Below are 10,432 nucleotides of genomic sequence, written 5' to 3'. Positions count from 1 at the left end.
TTGTCATAGACAAATATATATTTTCAGACTTGTTGGGTGCTTCCTTCAAGATGAAACTATCATTTCTTCATAATTTAGAGTAAGAAATACGAGAATTTTCATCTTTAGCACTTTATATATAGGTCATGGCCCATATCATGCTTAAATACACCAAGGTGGTTTACATATGATACAAAAGTAGATGTATGCATAACTGGTCTTATTAACTTCATATGTTGCATATGTTTTGAGAGAGGGTCCTTTCTAAGATCAAATTGATTTAGTGCTTTCCCACATAACTTGATACTTTTTTACATTCCATAGTAGGTTGAATCTTGATAGATTTATTCTAGGGAAATGTCCTCCTTCTTTGGAATAGAACTCGCTTTGACAGACTTATTTAGAGCATAAATTAACTACAGTGATTTTAGCCTAGATTCTGATCACAAATCAAACTAGAAACTTTACTTTCAGACTTGATTTGAGATAATTAATGAATCTCAATTTGGATGAGATTACTTTTTCCAAGATCACCAATATATTTTAGATTGATTCCATCATAGAGGCTTAGATTATATTTGTGATCATGTCATGTCAAAACAAGCTTATGCTTTATGACTTCCAAGTCAAGGTTGTAATCAAAATAGACTAGCTTTTCCATTTGTTGAGATATCTTTTGGTCACTATCTGAGATTCCTTAGATCTCCCGAGGTTTCTCAGTTACTGTAACATATATTGAGGTTTGGTATGGAGGATATTTCAACCTCTTCAATATTTGAAACCTTTGGTTCATTAAAGCAAATCTTGATATAAATGATCTTCTTCTTCTTACAAACAAGGAATAATCTCACTATAAACCTTCTCATATTTGGTAACTTTTGGCCCTACTAAGATAAGATAAATACTTTGGCCCATCTGCAACTTCCTTCTTATATTTTCAACCCCCCTGCAACTTGCTTCTTAGATTTTCAACCCCCTTGTAACTTTCTTCTGAGATTTTTGGCCCCTCTGCAACTTGCTTCTAAAATTTTCAGCCTACCTGAGATAGAGAATAAGGAATTTTGGACTTATGATAATTTCGTACTAGGGCATCTACAAGATATAAAATGATTATGGTTTTTATTTCTTCAAGGTTCCTTAGGCAGGCGTATCATTATCATAGATGAAACTTGGTCTATTGAGGGCTTGTTTGAGGCTTCTCTTTCACCCATGACTTTGATACCATGTTGATTTTACATAGGGTCTTCTATACAGGTAATTACTTCCAATGATTTATTTCTCTTTCAAATTCTTATCCATTACTTTATAATTAAGCAATTACACATAAGATATCAGCAATATAACATCTATGACAGTAGAATCATGAAGAGACAACTAGACAAGGAACAAAAGAGTTTACCCTGGGAAAACCCACATGGGGGAAAACACCATCAAACCTTTTCTTAGAGAAATAATTAAGTTCAATAGAGATGCATCAACTCAAACCTAGTCCATTCTCCTAGTCAAATCATAATTCTTCAATATTTTATCCTTCCCTAGAAATTCGGTCCCATGATCCAGGTGGATATTGGTGGCCACCTGGACCCCCACCATTGTTTCTCTCAGCATTTTCAGTTTCCTTAATTGTAGCACAACTTACTATTTTTAGCAGTTTTTCGGGTCATGAACTTCCAGAGCCGTTTTGAGGCCCTAAATGACGTTTTTTGGGAAATCTAGGGGCAACATGGGTCCATGGACCGATGTTTCCCTTCCCAAAGTGGTAGTGCTCGGATAGATCTTTCTAACGAGCTATTGTACGTGTCAAACAGAGATCGTATGCCAAAGTTACGACCCCGAGAAGTTGATGTACCAATTTACCCAAACGGGGCCCACAGTTTGGCGTTTCATCTTCTAGGGTTAGGTTTTGGAATGCTAAGGGTTTTCCATTGTTTCTCAACAATAAATAGGCCTTCGAGCCTCATTGTAAGATAGTTCAGAGGCATGTAGCCACCACATCTCTTCTCAGAGATAAGCTACCATCGCCCTAGCTAGTTTATTTCCATTACTGTTTGTAAGCATATTTCAGTATTTTACATTAATGAAATGAAGTATTATTTCCGCTGCATATATGTGTTTATGGTTATCTCTGTAATTTTTTGTGTTCCTGTTTAAGTCTGGATCAGTGGTATCAGAGCGGTCTGCTTTTTCTCTGTTTTTCTTTGCATGTCCCCAACGAGGTCGGGATATAAGGAGTTAGGGCTTGAACTGGTCGAACCTTTGCAAGACCAGCCTCGCAAATCCCGACGGCCTCCCATGGCGGATGAGAAGAAAGATGAGGGGGCAAGAGATCCTATCAAAATATTGCTCGAAGAAGCCCTCGAGCGACAACGGAACGCGATGATGGACAGCTTTGCCCAGATCCTTCAGCGGCTACCTAGAAGCGACGCATCAACTTCCAACAGCTACTCTGGAAACGCCACGCCCTTTAAGGTACAAGTTAATTTTGAAATCCCCATATTTGAGGGTCAGAGAGACGCAAATGCCATAGATAAATGGTTAAATTTGCTAGAGGGTCATTTTTTTGTTCATTAATTTTTGAGTCGAGAAAAGATTGTTTTCACTCTTCTCAAAGCAGCCCCCCATGTCAAGGACTGGTGGGAAACCTACTGCGAGCAGAAGGATGAAAGTACCGGCTCACTATTTTCAGCCGCACCCACCTAGAATTCATTCTGGGAGGCCATCAAGGAGCAGTACTACCCTGTCGGAAGCTATGAGGATGAATACATAAAGTGGACCATGATGCGGCAGGGAAAGGACCAAGACGTGCCGGAGTTCACCAATATTTCCCATACCCTTCGCACAAAGTTGGGTATCAAGGATTTGGAGCAGCATTTGATACTCAAATACCGCGGCTGCTTGCACAAGTACATCCAGGAAGAAATACAATTCCTGAACATCTCCTCGCTCGGCACAACATACTGATATGCTGTCAATGTCAAGCAGAAGTTTAAACAGAAGAAGCGATACTTTGGATCTGCGAATCCAAAGCAAGGGAAAGGTGCCCCTAAACCACAGAACAAAGGAAAAAGCCAAGGCAGGGCAGCCCAAGACAACCCGTCGAAGCTGCAAGCAAAGAACAGCGCCGCAAAGCCGAAAAACGACACGAGAAAATGGTGTGAGTTCCATAAGAGCTCCACTCACAACACAAGTGAGTGTTGGGCCAAGCAGTCACTGGTGACTGAGCTAAAGGTTTCAGAATAAGATGCATGTTTTGACTCTGAGTCAGATCCCGACAAGGGGAATGAAAAAGGGAAGCGGATCATTGATGTGGATCCCAACGCCACTGTTGCTACCACCAAGATCCAGAAAAATGAACCCGAAGATCCATAGGAGGAGGAGCGTCTCTTCCACTCCCAGATGTGGGTAAAGGGCTCCCCGCTACAGTTCATTGTCGATAGTGGTAGCCAAAAGAACCTCATTTCGGCAGAGGTCGTGAAGCGGTTGGGCTTACCAACTACAGCACATCCACAATTGTACACCATCAGGTGGCTTCACCAAGGACGGGATCTTCGCGTGAGCCAATAGTGTCGCCTTCCATACAACATCAAGCCCTTCATGGATGAGGTATTGTGTGACATTTCTCCCCTTGAAGTTTGTGATGTATTATTAGGACAACCATACTTGTGTAAGCGACATGCTGTGTATGAATCAAGGCCCCGTGCTATTATTATTACATTGGGAAATAAGTTGTACAGGATACCAGAGGTAGCACCACCTATCGCCATCTCTTTGATTACTGCAAAACAATGCAGTAAGCTCATTTCCAAAACCGTGAAATTTGTTTTCCTAATGATACGCCCTCAAGGAAAGAAGAAGATGGTGGCCGCGGCCTCCAGACAGGGCCCCTCCGCACGACAACTACAGATGGAAAAGGTCGTGGAGGAGTACGAGGACATCTTCACCTCCCTCGCAGGGGTTCCTCTGCACTGTTAGGTTAAGCACTCCATCGATCTAACCCTAGGTGCGCCGCTACCCAATGGACCAATTTATCGGCACTTCATTCTGGAGAACGATGAAATCAAGAGGTAGATTCAGGAGCTCTTGTAGAAAGGTCACATCCGTCCGAGTTCATCACCTTGTGGGAGCCTGATTGTGTTGGTACAGAAGAAGGATGGGAATTGGAGACTATGTATTGACTACCAGGTGTTGAAGAAGATCACTTTCCGTAATAGGTACTCGATCCCGTGGATTGATGACTTCCTGGACCAACTAAAGGGGGCGAAATATTTCACCAAGATCAATCTGAAGTCAGGATATCACCAGGTACCAATCAAACCCTCTGATGTGTGGAAGACTGCCTTCAAAGCTAAGGAGGGCCTTTTCGAATGGTTGGTTATGCCTTTCGGATTGATGAATGCTCCTACAACCTTCATGAGGCTAATGGATGACATCTTGCGGCCATTCACCAACTCATCTGTAGTGGTATACTTGGATGATATTCTGATCTTCGGCTAGAGTTGGGAAGAGCACCTCCACCATATCCGACAGGTTCTCCAAACACTGCGGCAACACAAGCTATGTGCCAATTTGGAGAAATGCACTTTTGGCATGACCCAGGTTCAGTATCTAGGATACATTATTGATGAACAGGGGGTGCATGTGGATCCAGCCAAGATCCAAGTCATTCGGGATTGGCCGTCTCCAACCACTCTGACAGAGCTCCACATCTTTCTAGGTCTTGCCAACTTCTACCACAGGTTTGTGTTGGGGTTTTCTCATATCACTTGGCCCTTGAGTCAAGTCACCTAGGGAGGAGCGAAAGCAAAATTCTTTTGGTCTGAATCTTAACAGAAGGCATTCATAGAGTTGAAAGATCGCCTCTGCACGGCACCAATGCTCGTGTTACCAGATTTACAACAACCATTTGAGGTCGAGACGGATGCCTCTGACTATGCTATTGGGGCAGTCCTTACACAACACAAGCATCTAGTGGCATATCACAGTGAAACACTTTCACACACAGTCTGGAAGTATCCCACTTATGATAAAGAGATGTATTCCATTGTGTAGGCCTGCCGACAATGGAAGCATTACATTTTGGGGAAGGAAACGAACATCCACACAAACCACTGACCCCTGCAATTCATACAGACCCAAGGGAAATTGCAGAATGATCGCCATCAGAAGTGGTCTACATACCTACAACAGTTCCATTTGAATATCAAGTATAAGAAGGGAATCACCAATAATGTTACAGATTGCCTCAGTCGACCACCGATCATGGCGTTAACCACTGTGCTCAACTCTTGTGGGCACGAGACTTCTGATTGGTCACTTCTCTACAAAAGAAACCCAGAATTCAGCCACACATACCAGACACTCTTGGAGGGTCGGCATGTTCCAAATTTTCACCTGCAGGATGCCCTATTATGCCACCTAGGTCACCTTTGTGTTCCTTCAAGCGAGCATGCCAAGATGATTTGGGAAGCACACTACAGTTGGGCTGCTGGGCATTTTGGGGTCGAGAAAATAGTGGCAGTACTGCAAAAGTATTTCTATTGGCCAAATCTTCGATAGGATGTTGGGAAGTACATCAGATCATGTACTGCCTGTGCCATTGCCAAACCGACCATCAAGAAGCAAGGCCTCTATGCCCTACTGCCTACCCCTAGTCGACCTTGGGAATCCATCTCCATGGATTACATGTCAGTCCTTCCTTCCACTAAGCATGGAAATGACTGTGTTTTTGTGGTCGTCGATAGGTTCTCGAAGATGGCTATTATGGCAGCCCGCAAGAAGACTATCACAACAGAAGCCACTGCTAAACTCTTCTTTGAACGAGTGTGGGTGCACTTTGGGATCCCACAGTCTATCATCTCATATCGGGACAGTTGGTTCCTCAGTAAATTTTGGTCCAATCTCTGGTCAATGCTGGACACCAAACTCACTAAGTCCACAGCCTTCCATCCTCAAACTGATGGCCAGACAGAGGTTGTCAATAGGATGATTGTGCACATTCTGCGCATTTACAACTCAAAGCATCCACACACATGGGATGAGAGCCTCCCATATGTTCAACACAGCTACAACTGAGCTCTTCACAGCTCTACTAGCCACAACCCTTTTCAGGTGGGCTTGGGATTCCAGCCACTATGCCCCATTGACGTGGCCATGCCACTTGCAACTACTCACATAGATTCGACTCATGTCCAGTCCGAAACAGATAAGGCAACTAGCTTCATCAAGCACATCCAACATATTCGCCAGTAGGTCCATGACATTCTAGAGAAATCAAATGCCAAGTACAAGCAGCGACATGATCAACATCGGGTGCCACACAAGTTTCAGGTGGGTGACAAAGTCGGGTTGCATCTGCAAAAGGAACGCCTCACTGGAGCCTATCGGAAACTGAGACCACTCTGATATGGTCCTTACACCATTACTAAGGATGTGGGAGACAATGCATTTGAGCTCAGCATTCCCCCATTCCTTGGCCTGCACCCAGTGTTCAATGTGGACCGCCTTCGGCCATACTTTCCACCATTACTAGACACATCCGACATTGCAGAACAGCTCACACCCACAGAATTAAATCCAGATTGCATGGAACAAGCTGCAACTGATCGGATCATGGACACACAGATCAAGAACACTCGCCAACAAAATATCCAACTGTATCGAGTTGTCAAAGCAGGCCAACTCCTTCACCAAGGCAAGTGGCTCACTAGGGGCCAAGTTCAGCAAAAGTTTCCTCATCTCATGGAGGAACTCAACGCAATGGGGACCATTGCTTCCTAAGGGAGGAGGAATGATCTAGGTGGATATTGGTGGCCACCTACCAAGTCCACCTAGACCCCCACCATTGTTTCTCTCAACATTTTCAGTTTCCTTAATTGTAGCACAACTTACTATTTTTAGCAGTTTTTCGAGTCCTAAACTTCTGAAGCCGTTTTGAGGCCCTAAACGACGTTTTTTGGGAAATCTAGGGGCAACATGGGTCCATGGACCGTTTTTGCCCCTCCCAAAGTGGTAGTGCTCGGATAGGTCTTTCTAACGAGCTATTGTACATGTCAAACAGAGATCGTATGCCAAAGTTACGACCCCGAGAAGTTGATGTACCAATTTACCCAAACGGGGCCCACACTCTGGCGTTTCATCTTCTAGGGTTAGGTTTTGGAATGTTAAGGGTTTTCCATTGTTTCTCAAAAATAAATAGGCCTTTGAGCCTCATTGTAAGACAGTTCAGAGGCATGTAGCCACCACATCTCTTCTCAGAGATAAGCTACCATCGCCCTAGCTAGTTTATTTCCATTACTGTTTGTAAGCATATTTTAGTATTTTACATTAATGAAATGAAGTATTGTTTCCGCTGCATATCTATGTTTATGGTTATCTTTGTAATTTGTTGCGTTCCTGTTTAAGTCCGGATCATCCCATAACAGAGATTCTTTTTGAGTCATCACATAAGTTTTGTCTTGTCCTTGTATCATCATAGAGATAGAGATTCCATCCTTAAATCATCAAAGAGATAGATTTTTTGTCCTTGAACCATCACATAAATTTCGACTTTATAATGACAGAGAATGGCCTCAGACCATTCGAAATTTCTTCAATAGAAGAGATGTGAATTACTTACCAAATGGTGGAGAACAAGTGCCAATTTTCTTCCATCCTGAAGGGGTGCCTCTTTGGTAGGGGACAACTTGACTAGGAGGAGGCTGACTTGGCTACTTTTGCAGCCAAGAATTAATTTTCAAATTTTCTCTTTTCAAAACTAACATGAAGAACATGTGAAATATTTTTATTTTTTTAGCAATAGCATGAAGAACATGCTTTACAAACATATCAATGACCAAAATAATAATTACGAAGACTAACCATAGCTACAAAATTCAACAATAACCATGATCATGATCTCCAAGGTTGCCCATCGATTTCCTTTATAATCTCTCATTGATAAATCAAGGACCAAGATATATATATATATATATATATATATATATATATATATATATATATATATATATATATATATATATTAAATGATCTAATCGATGTATAATATAGCTTAGAAACTTTTCTAGAAGTCTCTAAAGAAAAATCAACCATGTCTCAATTATTACTAATTAATTAATCTATTTCCCTAAGTTAAAAGCTAGGAAAATAATTAAAACTGATTAATTAATTTAATGAAGATATTTCCATTCAAAAGAATACCTTGGGCTTAGATATATTTTCTTCTCTGACACCACCTATGGCTAGAATATATTTCTCATCTACATCAACCAACACTCTCTCTTGGCGAGGAAGGTGTTCTATGTCGTATACCATCATGCTCCATGCTTGCATCTAGAACACCTATCAACTTATGGCACATTCCACTATGCCACAGGTCATCTACGACTATCGTTTTTTGCTTCTCGTCTTTTTTTCACCTTTCTTCTTGTGTGGGAAATTGTTGCGGTAGTGTCCAAACTCATGATATCCATAACACTTGATCTTCAACATTTCCTCCTTTTCCTCCTTGGAGTTGGACCCTTTACTAGATCCCTTCTTTGCTTTTCCCTTGCTTATAAGAGCAAGATTCTTGTTGTCATGTCCCTTTCACTTAGAATTATTGATAGTACCTTTGTTTCCATTCACAAGGCTTAGTTGAAGCTCCTCCTTTAATAAGTCATTCCAAAAGTGGTTCCAAGTAGGAAAATAATATCTTCCACTAACCACTTGCACAAAAACATCCCTCTACTGAAACCCATTCAGGGTTGTTCTCCCTAGCTCTTTGTCATCGACCTTCTCTCCAATAGCTGCTAGCTCATCTCTGACCTGATGCATGTGAAATAATTGACAAAGTTCTCTCCCTCATTTTGTCTAGTGCTTCTGAGCTTCCGTCTCAGGACCATTTTCTGATTTATATTTTTATCCTAGAAAATTTTGTTGATGGAATCCCACATCTTTTTGGCAGTATGTTTTTCGCCAAATGTTGAACAATGTGGTCCTTGACCCCATCTAGAATAATATTCCTAACCTTGGCATCATATTTTCGGCACTCATGCAACATGATATGATTTGTTGGTACAATAATATGTTATGTAGCAAATTCCTTCAGCCCATGCTCTTCCAAAATAAGAAGGAATCAAACGTTTTAGACACCAAAGTGAGATGCGTCATCCAACCTATCTTGGTCACTTAACCTTGTCGAAGCCATTATTGAAGCCCTCGAGAGAAAATAAAAAATAAATATCTCTTCTAATAGATAATAAAAGTACTTAGATAACCTCATGGTCTCCCTTTGCAAGTGATCTCGACTTTTCTGAGAATTTTGGATCTCTTGGAAAAGAATACGATCCTCACATGGGACCTTTGGCAAGCATCCTGGCCTCATGACCTTTCCTTTGGAAGTCCCACCCTCCTAAAAAAGACTCGACCTCACCCTATCGACCCTCTTGAAGCATTTCTACCCTCAACACAACCTCAACACTTGACACATGTAGCTAGATCTGGGCAACTTGGTCTTCTAAAAACCCCCACAACCTGATTGAAAATATTGGCCTCTCTTGCAAAAACTAACACTGGTAAAATTAATCCAAGTAAATCTGGAACAAATTGAAGAAATCTATTAGAGTATTAAACCCTTGGATTTCCTCTTCCAAACCCATGTTCTGATCTACTCTGATAAACCACTTCGGTTTAGATATGCTCCGATACCATATGAAAAATTGATAAAAAATTCGCTTATTATAATCAACCGGTAATTATCCAATGTATTTAATTATGAGAAAATTTATTTTACTACAAATATTAAATAAAAACATGATTACAATATTAAAAATAAATAAACTATGGAAACTTGAGAAAACCAATCACAAAATGGACACCAATATTTTTGGATAAAACTTCCTTGGAAATACCCTGAAGGGAAAACCAAATTTTCAGATATGAGGGTTTTATTATTATCTTCAGCAAATTTTGCAATTGATAAATATTAGAATACTTCTTGCCAAACCCTGACAAAGCTTTAGTAAAATATTCATCACCTCCACAAATTGATCTAACCCCTGGAAGGCACACAACCTCCCTCTGCAACCTGACACAACCTCATACTAGCAAATACAATCGTAAGACCCAAAATGTGTGGTTCCTGGACCCTCTGATGCTCACAACTTGGACTTAATTAGCCTCTCGGCTCCTTTGGAGACTTGTACAACCCTCCTAGAAATATTGTACAACATCCTCTTGGAAAATACAACCCCCACAAGAAATCTTAGAGAAAACATGACCCTCGAACTCTCACGACCTCAATAACTTTGCCTCCCTGTCTTCAGAATAACTCTGGGAGAATTCCTCCTTTGGATCTTGGAAACTAGAAGAATACTAATGAAAGGAAACCTTGGAAAACATTCACTACTTCAACTTCTATTGAAACCCTAACTAGTGAACCCTAATAACCATGATCATGATCTCCAAGGTTTCTCAT

This window comes from Pinus tabuliformis, chromosome X, assembly GCF_031772625.1.
Source record: "Pinus tabuliformis cultivar Carrire ecotype Pingquan chromosome X, CPIR1, whole genome shotgun sequence".
Classification (NCBI taxonomy): Eukaryota; Viridiplantae; Streptophyta; class Pinopsida; order Pinales; family Pinaceae; genus Pinus; species Pinus tabuliformis.
Note: the sequence above shows the minus strand (reverse complement) of the source record.